The 24,709-nt window shown below is 47.0% G+C and overlaps 1 protein-coding gene across 9 annotated transcripts in view; it reads right to left on the bottom strand.

Moving 5' to 3' along the window:
• ATP8A2 (ATPase phospholipid transporting 8A2) overlaps positions 1-24,709 on the bottom strand; it is a 641,066-nt gene that overhangs the window by 604,578 nt on the left and 11,779 nt on the right. The gene's annotated exons all lie outside the window — the stretch shown is intronic.

The following is a 24,709-nucleotide window of genomic DNA, read 5'->3' as shown; positions in this document are numbered from 1 at the left end:
CCCTTGTCGATGTCCCATGTCCGCCTGAGGCCAACCTCCCCGCACCACCACTGATTTCTAAGGAGCTCCCAGCTCCCCTCCCCCTAGACTGGCCCCATCTCTCAGCCTAACCACACTGCAGAGGTCAAGCCCACCCCTCTGCAGCCTAGAAAGGAGACCCAGAAAACCAAAACCGTCCACTAGAATCTTTCTCATCTATTATTAAGATGTACTTACAAGGTCATGACAACTACACCATTCACTCACTCGACTATTCACTCACTCAACTGACAATAACCCAAACAATAAAAGCAGTTACTTATGGAGCAACTATTGAACGCTAGGTGCCGTGCATCTAGCTGCTCTCAATGATCGTGAGATCGTATTCACGTTTTATAAGTCGAGGCACTAAGTCCGAAAGGTTTCATAGACTTCCCAAGATCTCGTGACCGGAGTGTGGGACCTCAACCTCAAGTCTGCCGGCCGTGGAAGCCCAGACTCTTCCCTCGTCAGTGAAAGGCAGCGGAGTATATGACCCCAGAGCGTGCCTCTTGGAAATAAGCATTATTTTGAGTTGATTATTTTGAGAAACTGCAGACACGGGAAAAGCTCTGAAAACAGAACAGCGGCGACGCCTTTGGAAGGGAAACTTCTATTAGAAATGGGGCCCGTACCCGGAAGAGAGCTTTTGCCAGAAGTAACTTCATCACCTGAGGGGGAGCCTTTGCCAAATATTCCCTCTCCTCTCACCTCCCCATGAGTCGCCTCCCCTCTTGGAAGCCCCAGCCCTTTCCTTAGCTCGGGCACTGGTCCCCTGCCTGCCCTCCCAGTCTCCCATCTTTGTGGGGCTCCTGTGAGGGCACACACACAAAATTGTTCGCTCCTGTTAATTTGCTCTTTTGTTACAAGGAGAGGGGTCTCAGCCAAGAACCTAGAAGGGTGGAGGGAAAATATTTTCTTTTACATGAGATTTTCAATAAGCATCCATTACAGTTAAGGCCCATACAAGATGAAATGGCTCCCAGATGAACCCCCTCCAGATGACAAAGTCAAATAGCAGGCTCACAAAGTATCAGACAGGGGGCCTGGCTGGCTCAGGTGCTTACAGCACATGACTCTTGATCTCAGGGTTATGAGTTCAAGCCCCACATTGGGCATCGCACCTACTTAAAATAAAATTGAAAAATGTTTTTTAAAGTTCAGGGGCACCTAGGTGGCTCAGTTGTTAAGCATCTGACTTCGGCTCAGGTCATGATCTCACGGTTCGCGAGTTTGAGTCCCACATCAGGTAAATTCGAGCCCTGCTTTGGGTGAGCTCGAGTCCCGCTTCAGGTAAAAACATGAGCCCCGCTTCCGGTGAGCCCTGCTTCTCTCTCTCTCTCTCTCTCTCTCTCTCTCTCTCTCTGCCCCTGGCTCACTTGTTCCCTCTCTCTCTTTCAAAAAAAAAGCGGGCGCGCCTGGGTGGCTCAGTTGGTTAGGCGTCCAACTTTGGCTCAGGTCATGATCTCGCGGTTCGTGGATTCGAGCCCCACGTCCAGCTCTGTGCTGACAGCTAGGAGCCTGGAGCCTGCTTCGGATTCTGTGTCTCCCTTGCTCTCTGTCCTTCCCCCACTCACACTCTGTCTCTCTCTTCCTCAAGAATAAATAAACATGAAAAATAAAATTCAAATTCAAAGTTCAAACTAAAGTCCCAATGAGGCACCACTGTTGGCTCACCTACTACAGTTGGTAAAATCAACAATACCAAATGCAAAGAAGCAACAGGGACCCTCACTGCTGGGGGAAATACGAACGCAAAATGTTAATACTAGTCACTTTGGAAGACAGTTCGGCAGATACTAATCACAGGGGAAAATGCCAAATTGAAGACAAACCCAAACTGAAGCACATTGTGTAAAATAACTGATTAGTACTCTTCAAATAAGGAAAGACAGAAAGTGTCACAGATCAGAGAAGACAAAAGAGCCATGACCACTAAAAACAGTGTGAGATCCTGAGCAGGATCTAGGAACAAAAAAAGAAAAAAGACATTAGGGCAAAAAGTGGTGAAATCCGAATAAGATGCGTCGCTTAGTTAATCAGCATTTCAACAATGTTAGTTTCTTAGTTGTGACCAATGCATCACGGTTAAGCAAGACGTTCAAACAGGAAAGCTGGGTGACGAACGTATCTCTACACTCAAACTGCAGTAGGGGGCTGATGTCAGCCTGATGACTGTCTCAAGTGACCTCAAAGAGAACCCAAAAACAAGAAGAACCGGAAAAGCAGTTAAGTGGCGGCTTGCAGGCAATGTTTTTGAACAATCAGATATGGTAGAAACATAATGTGTGAAAACGAATCAAGGGTCTTTCGTGCATCTACCAGGGAATCCGTAATCCTTAGTTTTTGCAACAAATTTATAACAAATCCTTAATTTTTACAAAACAACAAGTTTTACTACTTGTGACATGCAATCATACCTTGGAGAGCTGCTTTCAAGCACCCACACCCCTCCCCTTTTTGCGTATAATCCCCTATAAACTGGCAAGATTCGAGAAAGTTCTTGGAGAGTGACCTGATACACTGTCTCCCAGGCTAGAGTCCTCGTAAAACAGCAGATGAAGCATTTGTCAACCTATTTTGAGGCTGGCTTTTTTTTTTTTTTTTTAGAGGACATAACAAAAACCTGTCTTATCTTTGCAACCCTTCTATAATTCTGAAATTAATCCAAAGAAAATAAGACAAAGAAACCCGCAATGAGAAATACAGCCATGAAAGTGTCTACTACAGTAAACAGCATGTAAATAATTCTGAGAAGTTTGAAAGAAGTAGACAAGGATTAACAAGTGGGACACATAAAATGCCAGGGTGGCTCAGGGAAACGAATGAAACGCGTTAATCTTGATCAACCAAGAAGGGCCCCGTGGAGGAGGAGTCCTTCCGTTGGGGTCTGCAGGGACATGGGCACAGGCGCAAAGGAAAGGCACGGTAAGTGTAAAAGCAACAGAATTTCCTTTCAACCAGAGTGCCACAGTCGCTGGAGCGGGGCTCCCCATCCATCACTAGCACCACACCACGGACTTCCACCATGGCAGGGGTCTACGGCTGACTACAGCTCACAGCACCCGGGCTCAGCACTAAATGACTGAATCCAAGGATACCCTGGCTGCCTTTGTCCATCCACCTCCACGTGGTAGAATTTAATGGTTTTATTTTTTAAATCATTGACCTAACCATTGTGCGTTACGATAGATTGTTGCTTGTTGGCATTTTTCAAACTATATTCTCAACCACAAGTAGATTTCAAGCAACCTCAACTGCTGGAAGCTGTGACCTTCCCTGAGCCCCACACCCACTAAATCAGCCTGCTCCAGGCTCCCCATCTTGGCCAAAGTTTCTCCCCGATGGCATCCAAGAAGGGCAAAAAATAAGCATGTATACAACTGGGTTTCTTTTCTTTCCCAAAGACCAAAACTAATCTAAATGGCTTCAACTTAAATTATCTTTTATACGTGTTGATCTCGGGATATTCAAGGCACCAACACGGAGGGTGCCTTCTTCCTGCCCTACAGAACCCACATCGAAAGTTAAATAATTCAAATCATTACGTGATGAGGGGTTTTATTAATTGTTGGCTTTCCTGTCATGTCCCCCACTAGACTAAGAACTTCTAGGTGGCAGGGATTTTGATTTCTAATTTGTTTCGCCTGATCCTAACTCAGTGCCCAGCGCTTTGAAGGCTGAGTGATGAATGAACAGAACAAGTGAATAAATGATGGCAGAATGGAGGGATGAAGGGGCAAACAGATGGGCAGAGAGTGGACAGAATGACAGGGTCCAGGGCAGGGAGAAATTACTGCCGGCTGGTTATGAAGGGGGAGGAAAGGCTGAAGCTGGGTTGATCAATAATAAAAATGCAGACAAAGCTGCCTGTTCAAGAGGCTTCCTCTCTGGTTTACTGCTGCTCAGGATATATCTCGGAAACTTGCTCTATTTCAAATCATGCCACTCTACCTCTGAGTTACCTTGTCCCCTCCCCGCCACCACCACCTCCATCTAGATCCGCCCATCCTTTGAAACCTAACTCAAGGAACCGGGAAAACAGATGAACATACTGTGGTATAGCCATACCATAAAATGCCGGTCAGCCGTACAAAGGAACGAAAGAAACGACAGACACGGGTAAAGCTCAAAAGCAGAAAGCAAAAGAAGCCGAACACAAAAAAAGACTGCAATATACACGGGATTCCATTTGTCTGGAAAAAGGCAAAACAGCAGGAACAAATCGGAACAGTGCTTGTCCGGAGCTGGGAGAGAGGAGGGGCAGGGAACTGCCTACGAACGGACAAGGGAGGACTCTGGGGGAAAATGAAAACCGGTCCGGGTCTAGATTGTACGCAGGTGTGCGCATTTGTCAACATCACGGAGCCACACGACACACCTAAAAAGGGTGAATTCCATGGTATGTAAATTACACCTTAATTGCCCTGACTTTTTAAAAAGCCAAAAAATAACCACCTCACTCAAATCCTGCTCTGAAAAGCACAGTATCACCAGGCTCTGCTTCGAGCGTTCATTTACCGTCCTCGTGACTCATTCCGCAATTCATCACGCCCTGTGGGTGCCCTGCTGTTGTCTCCAAATATTCTTTATTTTTATTACCTCCTCCTCACATGTCTGGGTCTTATCTCCCCCAACCAGATGGTCAATTCCCGGGAAACAGGAACTGTGTAGTATCGTGTCTCCTTTATCCACAAAGTAGCCAGGTCACGCATTATACACGGGAAGGTTTCAATCGATATTTGTTGATTTCAGTGAAAACCGGCTACCTGACGTTATTTCAAGTACTCCTCCAATCCAAAGCTGAGTGTGACAAAGAGGTTCACCGATGCCCTTCTCTGTCAAACACCAAACGCGGGCTCCCCCAGGCAGCCTCTGCGCCTGTCGACATCATTCGTGTATGTCGCCCCCAGTAGCCCTCTAGCTGATTCGCCACTGACCTAAGGTACGGGACTGAAGATCTGCACGTGAACCTAGACCCAGTTGAGGACACTTCCCAGAAAGTAGACCACAGGCGGATACCTCCTCTCCCACCGTTGCTGACCTCACTGAAGCCCGGAGCTCATCAGACACAGCACGATCACGTTCCTCTTTTCACATTACAAACTCCACCAGTTTCTACTTCATTCTCCTTACATCTAAACAATGCTGAGATTTCCCATTTCCAAATGTGCCTATTTTCAGCTCCTGAAAACAAACCAACGGTTCCTTCTCTCCCTATAGTCCCTCAAACCTCATGAAGAGCCACTGTCTTCCTTCAACTGTGTATCTTCTCGCATCCTTTTAAACGGAAATTTCATCCTCCCTAGTCTGTGACTGGGGGCAGGAAGTCTGTCCTGTGCTCCTCTAATCCCATGTTAGCAGCAGAAGGCTGTCCTATCACCTGGCAGAGCTTGGCCCTCGCTCTTCATCGGTTTCCCTCGGACATCTCCAGGCCACCTTGGTGAACCTACGTTCCATCCAACAGGGAGAGCAACATTCCCTTCAAGCACACTCTCCATGCACACCTGCCCTCACGCAATTCCACTTTCCCTTCTACCCACTGCTCCTGCGCTCAGGCCGCTCCTCCCCCTCTCCTGACCGCCAGGCACCACTGTGTCCTTGACCTTGACCTGCCCTCCAGCAAGTTTTCCACCTTTGCTCTAGGGCAAGACCCTTCCTGCCTGCCTGACAACCTCCTGTCCTTCCTTCCCTTCTTAGATTCTCACACTGAGAAAGACAACACAAAAAGTCTCTTCCGGAACAACCGGGACCCACAAACGTATTTTAAAATATTAGTGAAGAGGAAAAAAAAAATCTTAATATATAGAAACATTTACATTGCATTTAACATAGAAAATATTTTCAGGTTACAGAAAAGAAACACCTACCTTAAGGTCTTCTCATGGACAAACACTCTTACGGTTACTAAATTATCATTAGACTTTTAGGAAGCTATAGCTCTAAGTAATGTTTCAAGCACTTCAACAGTAACTTAGCGAAAGGGGTTTTATTTATACCCATTTTATTTATTTATTATTTTTTTATTTTTTTTTCAACGTTTATTTATTTTTTTGGGGACAGAGAGAGACAGAGCATGAACGGGGGAGGGGCAGAGAGAGAGGGAGACACAGAATCGGAAACAGGCTCCAGGCCCCGAGCCATCAGCCCAGAGCCCAACGCGGGGCTCGAACCCACGGACCGTGAGATCGTGACCTGGCTGAAGTCGGACGCTTAACCGACTGCGCCACCCAGGCGCCCCTATACCCATTTTAGAGAGTAGTGAAGCACTAAGGCCGTGAACATGTACATAAATACCCAATGCCCACCAACCAGAAGCTTAGACAGTACGAGACAGTACAGGGCTTCACCTCCTACAGCTGAAAAGTGCTAAAGCCAACGTACAACGTGCATATGACCCGCACCCCACCGCTGAGTGACCTACGAAAGCAGAGGCAAGTGTTTAAAAATGAGCACGGGGGTGCCTGGGTGGCGCAGTCGGTTAAGTGTCCAACTTCAGCTCAGGTCATGATCTCGTGGTTCGTGAGTTCGAGCCCCAGGCTGGGCTCTGGGCTGACAGCTCAGAACCTGGAGCCGGAGCCTGCTTCGGATTCTGTCTCCCTCTCTCTCTGCCCCTCCCCTGCTCACACTCTCTCTCTCTTGAAAATAAACATTAAAATTTTTTTTAAAAAAAGAAATGAATACGTAGAGGGGCACCTGGGTGGCTCAGTTGGTTGAATGTCCAACTCTTGATTTGGGCTCAGGTCATGATCCCAAGGTAGTGGGACCCAGCCCACCATCAGGTTCCATGCTGAGCACAGAGCCTGCCTGAGATTCTCTCTCTTTGCCCCTCTGCCCCTCTCCCGCACTCTCTCTCTCTCAAATTAAAAAAAAAAAAAAAAGATTCTCTCCCTCTCTCTCCCCCCCCATGCAAGCTCTCTCTCTGAAAAACAATTTTTTACATTTAAAAAAAAACACATGAATACATGTAAATGTAAAAGGGAAAAGTTTAAGATGTTCATTTAGACCCTGTGCCACCCAAAACCATCCGCACGATTTTAATTCCTGCTAGAACACACAGCGGGAGGTTCACAGCTGCTCACACTGTCCTGAGAAATTCTCAGTGGTTCTCTAGGCTCCAAGCACCTCAGGTTACTTAGTGCCTTAGTTCCAAGCACAGAATGGACCTGTTGTTTTCATTTCCAGTGCAAAAGGAGTGGGAACATTTTCCCCTGAGGGTCCGGAGACACTACGATGTAATCATGTATTTCCAAGATCAGCTGAGAGGCCAGAAGGTCCCTGAAAGATGTGCTCTGTGGCAGAAATCAAGGTTGTAAAAGAAAAAAAAAAAAGAGAGAGACACCCTTAAAGTGTTGCAGAGTCTGGAGTGTAAGGGGCGGTCACACCTTCCATGTACAGTGATGAGAGAAAATGACAATTTGGATTCCAAGAGGAAAAACATCCATTCCTACTAATGTTCAGACTGCTACTCAGCTTAGCATAATTTTGGTTTAAAAGTGCAAGTCTGCAATGGGGCCAGCTGGGCACGCCCCATATCCCTTCCAGTAACCAGGGTGGGCGCAGGGAGGTATGTGATGCCTGTATTCCTCGAAGTTTTCCAAAGCACCATAATAAGGTGGAAAACTGGTTTGTTTCACAAGAGGCAAATTCTCCCATGCATTTGGTGATGTGAGCAGAATATTGCAATGCTCTTTAAAAATTAAGCCCACTATGGGGTGCCTGGGTGGCTCAGTCAGTTAAGCGACCAACTTCGGCTCAGGTCATGATCTCACAGTTCGTGGGTTCGAGCCCCCCATTGGGCTCTGTGCTGACAGCTCAGAACCTGGAGCCTGCTTCGGATTCTGTGTCTCCCTGTCTCTCTGCCCCTCCCCCCGGCTGTCTCTCTTTCTTTCTCTCTCAAAAATAAACATTTAAGAAATTTTTTTAATTAAGCCCACTACGATTGTCATTTGACTTTCCAGACAAAGACTTTGGTATCCATACAGAGTTCATATCACATGAAGAAAAGTTAACAATCTAGTTATGGACAAAACAAAATGGAGGAGGGTCAGAGCCCTATAATCCCTAGCATATTATTCTCGAAATAATTACAAGAGCATATCATGTCATTGTTTTTAATTCTTAATTGTACAATAATCGACGAATGACATTAAGTTTCGGGTAGTGGTAGGTGCTCCATATATGTTATTATATTTAAGGTCTTTCTGTAGTCAGTGAGGTATTATTACCACCTGCACGTTATGGACGAGGAAAGCGGGGCTCACGGAGTCAGGTAACTAGCTTCCTCATGGACGCCCAGCGAGGATGTGTCGGGGTCGGAACCCAAAAGGTCCGACTAGAGTCATCTGGGCTGTATCCCTGCCCACAGTCGGGACTGTGCTCAGCCTAAGCCACAGCACAGATCCAACAAAAAGACAGTGCTGTGCGTGACTTCCCCTCTGCAACCAGCAGGCGTGCATCTAAGCAAAAGAAAAGAGAGGATAAACACAGGATAGACTACTTGTGTGGCTAATGTGGTCCCCTGGGACACCTGGCCAGGGTTAAACCACTGACACTCTGGCCCTTTGGAAACTGACCCACACTTTTCCTTTGCAGAGAGCTTCCTCCGGCTCGTGGGACACAGAGCTGTTTATGTGGAAGGAGTGAGGAGCTGAGCAGACCATCCCTGCAGGCACCTGCTAGCACGTTTCACCTGCTCTGCACTCAACTGAAGACAGTGTGGATGATCCCCGATCCCCCGCAGCTTTGCTTGGCCCCCTCCAGGGACCCTCAACTGAGAAAAAACAAAAACAAACAAAAAAAAAATCTCTCTGCCCATCCCCCACCCCCTTAAAATAAATAAACCAGGGGCACCTGGGTGGCGCAGTCGGTTAAGCGTCCGACTTCAGCCAGGTCACGATCTCGCGGTCCGTGAGTTCGAGCCCCGCGTCAGGCTCTGGGCTGATGGCTCAGAGCCTGGAGCCTGTTTCTGATTCTGTGTCTCCCTCTCTTTCTGCCCCTCCCACGTTCATGCTTTGTCTCTCTCTATCCCAAAAATAAATAAACGTTGAAAAAAATAAATAAACCAACTTTTAAAAAATGAGTTCTGGAATCACACAGAACTACATGGTGCATGAACACCTTGAAAAGGAGAAAACAAACAGAACTCACACTCCAATAATAAAACAATCAGAAAAATACTTTGAAACGTGTAATTCACATCCTCCAGGAAAGCAGAGTGCTCAGGACCTTACACAACACTAGAGTGTTTTGAAAAAAAAAAGAATCAATTAGAGACCTTGGAAATGAAATACATAAATGTTGAAATAAAAAGTCGGTAGATATTAAAAACCAAGGAGAAAAAAAAATGAAAAGAAAGGAAAACCAAAGCTAAAGAGTGCATCAGTGAACCAGGTAACGCCCAAATGGGGCATTAGGAGATAAGGAATATAAATACAATTAAGAAACCCCTGGGGGTGGGGGGGGGCGGGGGACACAGAAGCGCCAACATTGATGTAAAGGAAGCTGCAAGCAGGAGGGGGAAGGACAGGGGAGGCAGTGATTGACAAGGCAAGATGAAAACGTCCCCCCAAAAGAAAGATAGCATTCTTAGATTGAAAGGGCCCTCCAGCACCGAGCAATTAACTAATGGGCAAAAGAAAAGCCATTAGATCGAAACTTGAGAACACCAAGGACACGTATATCATTAAAAACGAATCAAAAAGGAAAATAGCTTAGCTGCAAAGGAACAAGAGTCTGATGGACGTAGGTTCTCATCAGCAAATCTGGGTACAGGAAGATAATGAAGCGATCTCCTTCAAGCACTGAAGGAAAAGAGTCTGGAGGCTAGAACTCTGTATTCAGCACAACCGTCGCTTAATTGGGAGGATGACATGAAAGCCTTTTCAGGGACACGGAGAAACCCTTTACACTCCCAGCTGGTCACTGGGAGATCCTGGGGGATCTACTCCAACCAGAAGAGTGGTACACAAGGAAGCCTGGTGAGCGAAGAAAACAGTGAACACGCTCAGAAGCCAACTCAGGTGATTTCAGCAGAGAAGGCGGTAGGGGAGGGAGTCAGACAGCCAAGCTTCAGTCTTCGTTTCGTCTGCGGGGCCAAGAGCGGGGAGGAAAAGGATTCATGTACTGATTAATTCTCGCCTGTGTTAGGAGGAAAAAACAGTATGTGTTACTCACAATTTAAAAGTACCCTCCAGGGACGCCTGGGTGGCGCAGTGTCATGATCTCGTGGCTCATGAGTTCGAGCCCCATGCCGGGCTCTGTGCTGACAGCTCGGAGCCTGGAGCCTGGAGCCTGCTTCGGATTCTGTGTCTCCCTCTCTCTCTGCCCCTCCCCTGCTCGTGCTCTGTCTCTGTCTCTCAAAAATAATAAATAAACGTTAAAAAAACAATTTTAAGTATCCTCTACAAGAATAACTTTACACATGTAAGTTTCAAAAAGCTAAGAAAAAATATTATCAAAGAAAACTTGAAACAACAAGAGCATAATCTGTGAAGGTAAATATTGATAAGTTGCATTTTGTTAAAATGGAAAACATACGCTCTGCAAAAGACACTTAGAGAATGAAAGACAAGCCACAGACTGGGAGAAGATATCTGCAAAACATATCTTTCAGGGTGAACCACCGGTTCAAATCTTTTGCCCATTTATAAATCAAGTTATATGTTTTCTTATTGCTGAGTTTGAAGAGTTCTTTGTAGGAGTGCCTGGGTGGCTCAGGCCGTGAAGCATCTGACTTCGGCTCAGGTCTGATCTCACCATTCATGAGTTCGAGCCTCACATCAGGCTCTGTGCTGACAGCTCAGAGCCTGGAGCCTGCTTCGGATTCTGTGTGTGTGTGTGCGTGTCTCTCTCTGACTCTCTCTCTCTCTCTCTCTCTCTCTCTGAAACAAACATTGAAGAGTTCTTTGTATTTAGATACAAAAAGATATACAGATGTCAGATAAGCATATGAAAAGATGCTCCACATCACGCGTCATTAGGGAATTGCAAAGGACAGCAAGTATTAGAAAGGCTAAAATCCAAAACACCGATGGCACCAAATGCTGGTGAGGATGTGCAATGCCACAGCCTCCCTAGAAGACAGTTCGGCAGCTTCTTATAAAATTAAGTATGCTCTCATTATATGATCAGATTACCCAAAGGAGTTGAAAATGTATGTCCACACACAAACCTGCACACAGACCTTCACAGCAGGTTTATTCATAAGTGCCAAAGCTTGGAAGCAACCAAGATATCCTTCAGTAGCTTAATGGATAAATAAACTGTGGTCCATCCAGGCAACAGACCATTATTCAGGGATTTTAAAAAATAGCTATCAAGCCGTGAAAAGGCATGGATGAGTCTTAAATGCGAATCACTAAGCGAAGAAGCCAGTCTGAAAACGTTACGTCCTGTAGGATTCCAACCAAATGATACTCTGGAAAAGGCAAAACGATGGAGACACTAAAAAGATCAGTGGTAGCCAGGGGCCGGGGACAGAGGAGGATAAACAGGTAAAGCCCAGGGGACCTGCAGAGCAGTGACAATACTCTGTGATTCTATAATGGTGGATACATGTCATTAGACATCTGTCACGGTGCAACACTACAGTGCTGACCTCACAGCGTGATGCCGCAGCACTGAGTTCACACGGCCATCGCCGCATCCAAGGTCTCATCTGCCCTGCGTGGTATTTCTGGCACGGCGTTGACACATCCTGTCCACATTCTGCCTAAAAGAGCCTTATGGTGGGCATAGAACCACGGGATACCTCTCCTACCCAGGGTATCTTCAGTCATACACAACAGCCATGCTCCTAAAGCCAAGACCTCTGCTGAAACAGACCGCAGACTACAGACAACATAGCTCCCTATCGCACAGACACAGCTTGAGAGTCAGATCTTACCCTTAAAGCAAAACAACCACACGCCAATGGAACAAGGTATCAGACTGCTAACGACAGCACAAGTATCATCTTGGTTACCCACACTGTATTTAGTATCACAGCCCACGATTTCATCAATGTTAAAAGAAATTCCCAAAAACTCAAAGTTCAGGGACGATCTAAAAAGCCTAGCTTTATCCCCTGGTAACAAAACCTACCTTGCCTTCCCAACAAGACTCAGTGCCATGGACACCCTAATGGTGTTTGAACATGGCCCTTGGGTTACTTTTTCTTCTGTATTTACTTTCTCCATTTCCGGGGGACAGCCATTTGAGGACTACATTATGAAGAAAATATACACTCAGAGGGAAACATTTTTAAGATATGCGTCTTTAAAAAACTCGACTCTAATTACTGACCGGTGTCTGGGAAGAGGAAATTGCTACCAAAATGCCCACTGGTCATGAGGGAGGTTGTCATAGGGGTGGGTAAGATTTGCCAGCTTCTCTCTCTAGACCGTGCAGCACGGGGCCAAAAGTTCATTTAATATAAATTGCAGGTGCATAATATTTGAAGATCCTCTCGGCAAATATTGACTGACGATCTCAGACGACAAAGACTCAAGCAAGTAGGTTTTGTTAGATATTAGGTTCAAAGAAATATAACAGAATCTCAAGTACAGTAGCCCCCCTCATGCACAAAGACACGTTCCAACACCCCCAGCGGATGCCTGAAACCGTGGATAGTACTGAGCCATATATATGTATGGCTCACTGTGTTTTTCCTGTATGTAATACATATCTGTGATAAAGTTAATTTAGCACAGTAAGAGACTAATAGCTACTATTAAACAGATGCATTGTAACAACAATATACCACAATAAAATTAATGTGAATGTGGCCTCTCCTTCAAAATAACTTTTTACACTGCAATCACCCTTCCTCTTGTGATGATGGGACATGATAAAATGCCCACGTGATGAGATGAAGTGACGCAGTGTTAGGCTACTATGACCCTCTACCAATGTCTCAAAACGAGCATCATCTGTTTCCAGATGATGCTCTGACTTGTGGTGATTGAAACTGTGGAAAGCAAAACCAAACATATCGGTCATATTGCACTATGACCCAGTTAATCTTCAAAATAAACTCAAGGTGGATTGCTTACATTGTGCCCAAGAGAGATTTACTCTGTGCCAGAGAAAGACAAAATAAGCCTGAAAAGAATACTGGAAGAGTACAAAGACATGGACCCCAGGCGGTCGCCAGCCCTGGAACACCAGGCAGGTTCCAGAATGTAACCTGTCAGAGCCTTGGTTTCCTGCCCCAGAGGGGAGGATGTTGGGCTCCCAGATAATTTTATTGCTGAAAGTCTACAATTCCATGAATAGTCAATCACAAGTGCTTGGACAAGACGATCTATGACAGTGTTGTCCAATGGAAATGCAACGCAAGCTACATATACAATCTGAACTTTTCTCATAGGCACACTTAAAAAAAAATACAAAGAAATGGAAAATAATTGGGATAATATATTTTATTTAACTTGACCAATCCCAAGTATGATTTCAATATGTAAGAAACACCATATATTACTAATGCGATGTCTCAGATTCTTGTTTCCTACTAAGCCTTCAGAATGCAGTGTGCACACTACACTGGGTTCTGACTCTCAAGTGCCCAGTAACCCCCTGCGGCTGGTGGCCGCCATCTTGGATGGCACAGAGTCACCTTTGACTCTGATAATGTCTGACTCTCTGAAGTATTGCCCACTTCTGCAAAGTGCCTGGGCTCTCAAAGGACAAATAATGGACAGGCAAGATGGATAGACGTTTCTACTTGTCTGGTTCCATCTCTACACCACGTCCATTCCAACTCAGCTGTGCTCCCCAGTCATTCTCTCTTTGCATCTCTGATGCTTCCCTGGATCGGGCCCTCATTATTCCTCACCTGGAATACTCTAACAGCCCCTACCTGTGCACTTTATTTTACCTGAGGCCCCCCTCAGTCACTTGCCCACAGTGGTGTCTTCCCTTCCAGAATATCTGCCCATACCCTGACATCTGAAAATCAGAGAGTAGAAGAGCTAAATAGAGTGGAACAGACGTATTTCCGAGCATCAGGAAGGTCACCATGAGCATGAACGTAGGGCAGACCCCGAGAGCGTATTTCTAAAACTCTCAGCAGCACAAGTGAACAGCACGGGTAATCTGGGGAAGGGACCGTGGGGGCGGGGGACACCACAGAAACCCCTCACACTATCCTACACTCTTAGCAATTCGGTTAAACTCAGCTGTGGAGCGAGGCTCCTGAGATTCAAGAACAAAAGGCCACTTAGTTTGTTTGCTAGACAAACAGTAACTACTTCTTTGGGGGTCCAAAGACAAAAATTCTGCAGTTTTAAAACCCAAGTTCTGTTTCCTCGGTGCAAATAAAAAAAAGCAAAAAGAAAATGGAAAAGAGTCTTAAATAAGGATAATCATTACGTGGCTAAAAATAGCTCATAAGAGGCCTGATCCTGTGGGGCACGAAGCTGAACAGCTTGCCAGTCTGCAGTGTCTCCCTCTGAATGTGAATGAGCTTGTCCATGATATGAAGGCATCGCTGAAGGCCGGTGAAAGAAAAGCAACCCGCCCTGAACTTAGGATCTGGAATGAGGTTCCAAATGTCAGAGCAGGGCGGTCCTTACTCCGTGTAGTATTTGCTTACTCTAGTTTCCCGTACGACCAGTCTCGGTAATGTGCTTAAAATATTTACAGTAATCCAAGGATCCGCAGTGCTGATCACGGCCCACACAGCACCCCCCGGGACAGAAGAGGGAGAAGCAGCCCCCAAACGCTTCACCGAAATGTGTGAAATGTCACATTTGCTTATTATTTAGCATGAGATTACAAAAGTCTGGAAAGTCTACTTGCAAATGTAAAATCTCTAGTTCAAAGTTAACTGAGATTAGGTCACTTTTTCGGGTGACAGGTGATGTTATATCAGATTCTGATTCTTACAAGCAATGAGCAAAGTAAGAGATGAACTGTCCGAGGAAGAGACAGGCACACACGGGCGCGCACACACACACGTTCATGCTGACACGGGGAGCCCTCCACAATCACTACTGATGAATGAACAGTACTACTCGTGCACCCTTATGAACACATCTTTGCAGGAAAGACCCAGGTGTCCACGTGTGACCGTGTCCCTACAGGTCGTCAGGGTATTTCGCATGGGCAACCAACCATCCTGGCTTCCTTGGTGCTCTGTCCTGGTGAGGGCTCTCTCCCAGGTCTTATTCCGGAGTTTGCCCTTAACGACGGGGAAGAACTCCCAGGGCATGAACATGACATCACTTTTATTTTTAGACTTTCTTAACAGTTGTTAGCATCGGCCCTGAGCACTTTCCCCGGCCTAAATGGATGTAAGTAAGATCTTGTATCTAGTGCGGCATTGACCGCAGGTTATATTTAGTAAATGTAAAGATCCAAGAAGGAAAGGCAGAGGCTCACCTTTAAAGGTGTTCTATGCACATCCTCCCCTAAATGTCTGCAAAGTGTTTTAGAGAATAACTTGAATTGAAACGTCAGTCTCGCTGGCACCTCGGTCAGACGAGGGTTTAAGGTAAAACATCCGCTGTAAAAGTTAAGTCAATTATTAAGCAACTGAAGCCGTCAACTAGGGTGTTTACTGGCCACCTGTAGGGGAAAAAAAGGGCCTTGACGGTAGGACAAATGAGCAGAAGGGGAAAGTCTCCAGAGACACTGGAGGATGACTTCTCTACGTATATCAGAGTGCTTGGCGGGTGATCACATACACCCGGATAAGGACACGCGAAGAATGCTTAAATGCTCGAGTGGTGACTTCATACGCTCATGTCCTCCGCAGGCCTCCATCGTGAGATTTAACCCAGCGAAATGGTGAGAGGTGAAGTTTCCTCCAATTCCGCGGTCATGCAGGGTACGAGTTTACCTTGTATGTTGTCAATACAAGCGTGATTGCATCACAAAGTTCTCTTAATGTATCAAATAATTAAGGCATGCATTTCTTTTTTTTTTTTTTAAAGTGTATTTATTTTTGACAGAGAGAGAGGCAGAGCATGAGCAGGGGAGAGGCAGAGAGAGATGGAGACACAGACTTGGAAGCAGGCTCCAGGCTCTGAATTGTCAGCACAGAGCCTGACGCGGGGCTCGAACTCACAAACTGCGAGATCATGACCTGAGCTGAAGTCAGATGCTCAACCAACTGAGCCACCCAAGCGCCCCAAGGCATGCACTTTGATACATATTACTAATCACAACCACCCCATGGGGTACAAAATGTAATTTTCATTCACATCTATAATAGAAATAAAGGAAGCTTTCCAACATCATACAGAACTGAATCCAATTCTCTCTGATCCGGAAGCTAGGTATTTGAACCCCGATGCATACTGCCATCAAGAAAGTTCCAAACACGGGGCGCCTGGGTGGCGCAGTCGGTTAAGCGTCCGACTTCAGCTCAGGTCACGATCTCGCGGTCCGTGAGTTCAAGCCCCGCGTCGGGCTCTGGGCTGATGGCTCAGAGCCTGGAGCCTGCTTCCGATTCTGTGTCTCCCTCTCTCTCTGCCCCTCCCCCGTTCATGCTCTGTCTCTCTCTGTCTCAAAAATAAATAAAAACGTTAAAAACAATTAAAAAAATAAAATAAAATAAAATAAAATAAAATAACCCCTTCGAGTTAAGGTCGTCAGAAGTTACTGCCCTCCACCCTGACCACCTTATAGGAAACAGGTGCTTGCTACCCTGTTCTCTACCTCCGGCTCGCTCATGCACCCCCGGATGGAGGACCGCCCTCCCCCCCAGCTCACTGCACCCCCAGCCCCATTTCTGGGCTTTGTGGGTAATAACTCTGGTGACTCCTCCCTTTGTGTAAGCGTACCAAAACCGCACCTTTGGTCAAAACGACCCAGAGGGCTTTCACTTTCCCAAAGCGGGCGCTTGGGGGCTGAGGGAGCCCCCTGCCAGCCTCAGGCAAGTGGCCTTCGCCTCCTCACTCCTCAGGTCATGATCTGCACATTCTTAATTCAACACGCCAGCCAGCTAGGCCTCCCGGCACACGTTCTAACAGAAGAGCTCTCTCCACTTTCCGCTGCCCTCATTTTCCCACTTGGCCCCTTGAAACGTGGGGCAGGTGGTTATGGGAAAACTGAGTCCACACGGGAACTCTTTATAAACAAAACAAAACAAAACAAAAAAACCACCTTTGAGGACCAGGAGAGGACAGAGGACATGGATGGGTCCAGGGTGGGGCTGGGAGGAGGACAGTGGACACAGTTTCTGGAAGATCTGCCGTCCTCCTCCGGTTTCCGTCTCTGGTCCGTGCGCTGGCTGCCCACCCGCTCTCCATTGCTAGTCTTCTGTCATTTAAGCCAACTCCCTAAATTTAATACAACAGGGAGGCAGCTTCTTTCCTAGATACCTCTGACGTCACAGTCTGTAAAAAACAGCTCTCTCTTCCGTTCTGTCCTCACACCTCACCTCACCCTGCACACTCATACACACACTCACAGATTCATCACTCATCCGTGTGCGCTGCCCGCGAGTGTTACCTTCCACGAACTGTCACAGGCCATGCGTGCCACGGTGAGGCAGAGGAAGAGGGTTGTGCACGCCGACCCCGTGTGTTGTATCCAACCACTAGGGCCACAAGCTCCACGAGAGAGCACCTGCTCCGCTCACCGCTGCGTCTCCAGCACCAGGAGCGGTGCCTGGCACGCGGTGGGCACTCAGTACGTATTTGTTAAAATCGACAGCTCTGTCCCCCTTCCTGGACTGAAAGGCTCCTCCCTGGGCCAACGGTAAGCTCCAGACAGGCCGGGGGGCCACCCCTGGTCAGTCTCCGTATTCCCATCACCTGGTAAAATATCTGAGCCACACAGACACCAAACATATATTTGGAGAAAGGGAGAATTGGCAAAAGTACCTTTGAATATCCAGATGAAGACAGGAGTCAAAGATATCTCATGAGCAAAAAATAATAATCCCAGAATTATTTTACTAAATAGTACGCAGCTGAGCACATCATCTTGAAGCAGACAGTGGCCTTTGATCCCTTCACTACGAGTTTATAAAAAATGAGAATAATTTCAACGGAGTACCCCTGGCCCAGACCCCGCCAAGATGACATCAAGCAGGAGGTAATGCGTCAAGCACAGAGCTTATCAAACACAGAGGCTCTGCCGTGTTATAGAAACAGGTGATGTACAATTTCCCCGAGGAAACATCCTATCAATGAAACTATAATAATTTCAGTCCACTGTCTTAAACTGAGAGTTTATTACAAGATCTGAAACTTGACAACTATTTTCTTTTGATAAAAAATCACTACAGTTTACCTTGGTTTTTTTTTTTTTTTTTTCATGAAACGTTTTGAGATTTTAGATCCACATGTAGTTGTAAGAAACACCGATTCTGTGTACCCTTTACCCAGCTTTCCCCCGTGGAAACACCTTTCAAAATTATAGCACAATATCACAACCAGGGCACTGCTATTGGATAAGTCAGGACACAGAACATTCTTACCACCCCAAGGATCCCTCATGTTGCCGTTTGATCCTTCCTGCCGTACGCCCTCCTTCATTTCTGGCAACCACCAACCTATTCTCCATTCCTATAATTTTGCCATTTCATGAATGTCATATGAACAGGATAAGGTGACACGTAGTCTTCGTAACTGGACTTTTTGTACTCAGCACAACTCCCTGGAGACCCACCCCAGTTGTGGTGTTTCCAGTATTTGGTTCCTGCGTATTGCCGTGTAGTATTACATGGTATGGATATACCACAGCTTGTTTATCCTTTCGGCCATGGAAAGACATGCAAATTTTGGCTATGATGAATAGAGCTGCTATGGATATTCACGCATAAGTTTTTGTGTAAAGACAGGTTTCCATTTCTCTGAAATGAATGCCCAAGAGGACAACTGCCATGTCAAATGACAGTTGTGTGTTCAGCTTTGTAAGAAACTACCATAGCCAAATTATATAAAGAGTTTATACAACTCAATACCCCTAACAAATCCAATTAAAAATGGTCAGAAGACCTGATTAGGCATTTTTCTTTATTTTTTTATTAATAATTTATTTATGTATTTAATTTACATTGAATAGACATTTTTCCAAAGACATCCACATGGCCAACAGGCACATGAAACAATGCTCAACGTCGCTCCTCATCAGGGAAATACAAATCAAAACCACACTGAGATATCCCCTCACACAGGTCAGAGTGGCTAAAATGAACAAATCAGGAGACTATAGATGCTGGCGAGGATGTGGAGAAACGGGAACCCTCTTGCACAGTTGGTGGGAATGCAAACTGGTGCAGCCGCTCTGGAAAACAGTGTGGAAGTTCCTCAAAAAATTAAAAATAGGTCTACCCTATGATCCGGCAATAGCACTGCTAGAAATTTACCCAGAGGATACAGGAGTGCTGATGCATAGGAGCACTTGTACCCCAATGTTAACAGCAGCGCTTTCAACAATAGCCAAATTATGGAAAGAGCCTAAATGTCCATCAACGGATGAATGGATAAAGAAATTGTGGTTTATATACACAATGGAATAGCACATGGCAAAGAGAAAAAATGAAATATGGCCTTTTGTAGCAACGTGTAGTATGTGGATGGAACTGGAGAGTGTGATGCTAAGTGAAATAAGTCATAAGAGAAAGACAGACACCATATGTTTTCACTCTTACGTGGATCCTGAGAAACTTAACAGAAGACCATGGGGGAGGGGAAGGAAAAAAAAAGAGAGGGAGGGAGCCAAAGCATAAGAGACTCTTAAAAACTGAGAACAAACTGAGGGTTGATGGGGGGTGGGAGGGAGGGGAAAGTGGGTGATGGGCATTGAGGAGGGCACCTGTTGGGATGAGCACTGGGTGTTGTATGGAAACCAATTTGACAATAAATGTCATAATAAAAAATAAATAAAATAAATAAAATAAAATAAAGAGTTTATACAACTCAATACCTCCAAAAAAATCCAATTAAAAATGGTCAGAAGACCTGAACAGACATTTGTCTTTCTTTATTAATAATTTATTTATTTTTTAATTTACATGGAATAGACATTTTTCCAAAGAAGACATCCAGGTGGCCAACAGACACATAAAAAGGTGCTCAACATCACTCATCATCAGGGAAATGCAAACCAAAACCACATGAGATGTCACTCTACCAGCCTGTCAGAATGGCTGGTATCGGAAAGACAAGACATAACAAGTGTAGGTGAGGGTGTGGGGAAGAGAGAAACCTTGTACACCGTTGGCAGGAATGTGGATTGGTGCAGCATGGTGAAAACAAAAAAAGCACAGAGTTTCCTCAAGAAATTAAAAACAGAAATACTATATACCCCGGTAATTCCACTACTGGGTATTCAGCCAAAGAAAACAAACACATTAATTCAAAAAAGACAGAAGAACTCCTATGTTCACTGCAGCATTATTTACAATGGCCAAGAAATGGAAGCAACCTGATTGTCCACTGACAACTGTGTACTGGTCATTGAGACGGATAAATACATATACATACGTATACATACATACAATGGAATATACCCCGCCGTAAAATGAATGAAATCTTGCCATTTGCCAACATGGATCAGCCTAGGGGGTATTACGCTAAGTGAAAGCAGTCACAGACAATAACATATTCCACTTATCTGTGGAATCTAAAAAACAAAAGCAGCAGAAACAGACCCATAAATACAGAGAACAAACGGATGGTTGCCAGAGCAGAGGCGAGTGGGAGACGGACAAAACGGATGGAGAAGGGCGGGAGGGAGAGGCTTCCACAAGTCTGGATGAGTAAGTCGGGGGGGTGAAAGGTAGAGCATAGAGAACAGAGTCAACATGCTGAGTGGTGACAGTCGGGGGCCAGACTCGTGGTGAGCACAGCATAACACACAGAGATGTCACATCATATCGCTGTGTCGTGCACCTGAAACTGACGTGACGTTGTGTGTCAACCATGCTTCGATCAAAAAAGGGAAAGAGAGAAAAGAAACTGCTAAACACTCTTCCCGAGTGGCTGTGCCGTTTTACATCCCCAGCAACAATGTCGGAATGATCCGCTTCCTCTGCATCCTTGCCAGGATTTGCTGAGGTCACTATTTTTTATTACGGCCATTCTGATACGGCGGCCAGGACGCACTCTTCCTGAACACAAAGACCCAGGGAGGAAAGAGGAAAGGGAAAGACCTCACATCCACCCAGGTAGCTTTAAGCACTCTGCTGGTCCCTGACCAGTGTCTTAAAATGCACAATAAACCCGCCTCTGCCCTGAAGTACTGAGTAGGAAGTACACAGTGCTTCCTTAGAGTCCTACAGAACAGCTGCGGACTCCAGCACCATCCCTCAACAGAGAGTTCTGGAAGCATTAATGTTCTAAGAGCAGAGCAAGAATGGCCCTTCTGGTCAAACTTTAATTGGCAGTACTAATGAATGTAATCAAATAAGAAAAACATAGGAGTTATAACAATTATGAAGGAAGAAATGAAATTAATATTTGCAGGTAACGTCTACACACACAAAATTAAAGCAACCCTAAGCTTCGAAAATTTATGACAGTTCACTAGGTTGTTGGTGCAACAGTCAACGTTAAAATTCGTTTCCTCGGGGCGCCTGGGTGGCGCAGCCGGTTAAGCGTCCGACTTCAGCCAGGTCACGATCTCACGGCCCGTGAGTTCGAGCCCCACGTCAGGCTCTGGGCTGATGGCTCAGAGCCTGGAGCCTGTTTCCGATTCTGTGTCTCCCTCTCTCTCTGCCCCTCCCCCATTCATGCTCTGTCTCTCTCTGTCCCAAAAATAAATAAACGTTGAAAAAAAAAATTTAAAATTCGTTTCCTAGACGTCAGCAACAACCAATTAAAAATGTAATTTTTAAAAAAAAATTTTTTTAACGTTTTTATTTATTTTTGAGACAGGGAGAGACAGAGCATGAATAGGGGAGGGTCAGAGAGAGGGAGACACAGAATCTGAAACAGGCTCCAGGCTCTGAGCAGTCAGCACAGAGCCCGATGCAGGGCTCGAACTCACGGACCGCGAGATCATGACCCGAGCCAAAGTCGGCCGCTCAACCGACTGAGCCACCCAGGCACCCCAAAAATGTAATTTTTGAATAAGCTCATTTACTCTCGTAACAGAAGTATCTTGCAATAAACCTTTTAAAATGCATAGAAATTTATGGAGAAAATTACGACACTTTAACAAAAGACCGAGGGGCGCCTGGGTGGCTCAGTCGGTTAAGCATCCGACTCAGGGCATGATCTCACAGCTGGTGAGTTCAAGCCCCGCATTGGATCTGTACTGACAGCTCGGAGCCTAGAGCCCGCTTCACATTCTGTGTCTCCCTCTCTCTGCCTCTCCCCCACCCACGCTCTGTCTCTCTCAAAAATAAACAAACATTAAAAAAAAATTTTTAAGACATAAAAGAAGACATATACAAATGATGAAAATACCATGTTTATGGTTAAAGGGACAACATTTTTTAAATGTCTACTCGCTCCAGATTAATCTATAAACTTAATGCAAATTTAACCCAAATTCTAACAGGTTGTTGTTTTGTTTCATTTCATTTTAGAAAAGGTTCTTCGAGGGGTGCCTGGGTGGCTCAGTCAGTTGAGCATCCGACTTCAGCTCAGGTCAGGAGCTTGTGGTTTGTGGGTTCCAGCCCCACATTGGGCTCTGTGCTGACAGCTCGGAGCCTGGAGCCTCCTTCGGATTCTGTTTCTCTCTCTCTCTCCCCCTCCCCTGCTCGCACTCTGTCTCTCTCACTCTCAAAATAAATAAACGCTAAAAAAGAAAAAGACTTGTTTGAAATGCAAAGAAAAGCAAAGCAAAGCAAAGAGAAAAGAAAAGAAGAAAAGGTTCTTTGAAGAACCTCTTCCACATGAAGGAGTAAAGTACCAAAAAGAGTTTCTGCAGAATGGGTGGTGATAGTGCCAGTTCTGCTGATGGCAATGTCCCACTCATGGTGGCACACCTCTGCCAACTGGAAAGCAGTTTCAAAGCTGAGGACACTCCCGGGCTAACCCTCCAGCATGGACCGCCCCCCGCCCTTGCAGCACCCCCAGCCCCAGCACTTCCCTCCGTCCTGGTCCATCATCCAAACTCAGCCTATCGTTGCTCAGTCTCCCCCTTTGCTACAAAATTCAGCCAAGAGTTTTCAGTACTTGCTGTCTCCAATATCTGTCCCCTTAAGTCTCTCTGAAGGTGTTCTGTAGACATTCTTGCCCACGCGTCCACAAAACAGTTCCGTGCAAGGTCACCCGTGCCCTCCATGACGGACTGTCGGCAGGTGGTGCCTTTCCTGGGCTCCCAGCAGCACTGGGCACAGCTGAGCACTCCTGCCCTCCGCACGGCTGGCTCACTGAGCTTCAGAGGACCTCTCCGGGCTTCCCCTCGACCATCCTCTCAGCCCCTTGGCGGTTGCCCTAACCTTGAAATGTCACCACACCTAGGGCTCCGTCCAAGGACCTTTCCCTTCTGGGCCACATCCATACACCCTGGCTACGTAACTTGCAGGGCCCGCTGCAAAATCAAACTGCAGGCCCCTCATTCAAAACCCATTAAGGCCTCCAAGACAGCGACAACAAAGCATTAAAGCCAACGCAGGACTCGCGCAAGAGCGGGGCTCTCTGCGACGGCACCGTCACACAGTGGCACCTTCTTCCACTCTCTTTCTCCTCCCAGCCACCTTTGATTCTCTGTTTACTGAAGCCTCAATCAGGAACAATGCTATTGCCTCTGCCTTCAAACATATGGCGGCGGCCCTGCCCGCTCTCCCCGCCCCTCCGCCCCGTTCCGCTCCACCTAAGCACTGTCACAGGTACCATCCGGCCCCCGGATGACCGCTGTCCCCTCCCAGCGGGGCTCCCTGCCTCAGCCCGCACTCGGCACTGCCTAGTCTCGGCCAGCGATCCTCTCGCACTGGGCTTCTCCTCCAACCAGTCTGAAGGCGCCCGGACGATAACGTGGAAACACTGGTCTGCCGTTTCCATCTCACATGACTCAACCAGAGAAATGGGAAAGTCACTTATTTTTAGAAGCCTACTTTCTCAAAACAAACGACAAAAACTGCACAGAAATTCCAAACGCCCCCAGCCCCAAAGTGCAGACCCTGTCCCTTCCTCCAATCAAAGATCTACCTACAAACGTGCAGGGCGCCCTGAAATGGTAAGAGATTTCTCATTAGGGCGGGGGGGGGGGGTGTCTAGGTAACCCATCGTGCATCATAATCACGTAACATCCAGCTTAACGCGACTTTGCTTTCTAAATATAGTCTATAAGAAACAAAATGCGAGCGTCCGGACGGGAGGGGCCGGGGGTGCCGGGGTGGAAGCACCGGGGTGTCGGGCTTTAGAGGATTAGGCGCCCCAACGCCCGGGCGCCCGAGCGCAGCGGGGCGCGTGCGGTGGCCGTGCGGGTGGTCGAGAGCCGGTGCGTCGCCGCCGGGTGCGCGCGCGAGTCCCCAGGGCCCAGGTGGCGACAAACGTTCGTGGGGGCCCTTCGGCTCCCCGGGGCCCTACAGCAAACACCGCGCGGGGCGAGGCCGGCCCCGCCGACGCCGGACGGTCTCCGCGCCCACCCGGCGGGGGACGGCGAACCCCCCGCGTAGGGGCGGCCGGGCACGCGCGCGGCGGCGCACACGCACACACCCCGAGCGCGCGCACACGCAGCCCGGCCCCGCGGGCGGAGTGGGGTCCCCGGCGCCCTCGCCCCTCGCCCGGCGTGCGGCCCTCCCGGCGCCGCGGGCGCGCCCCACCCCCACCCCCACCCCCACCCCCAGGTGCGAGCACCG

Source organism: Leopardus geoffroyi, chromosome A1 (assembly GCF_018350155.1).
Source record: "Leopardus geoffroyi isolate Oge1 chromosome A1, O.geoffroyi_Oge1_pat1.0, whole genome shotgun sequence".
In the NCBI taxonomy this organism is placed as follows: Eukaryota; Metazoa; Chordata; class Mammalia; order Carnivora; family Felidae; genus Leopardus; species Leopardus geoffroyi.
The sequence above is the reverse complement of the archived record's forward strand: the minus strand, read 5'-3'. Positions and strand labels throughout refer to the sequence as shown.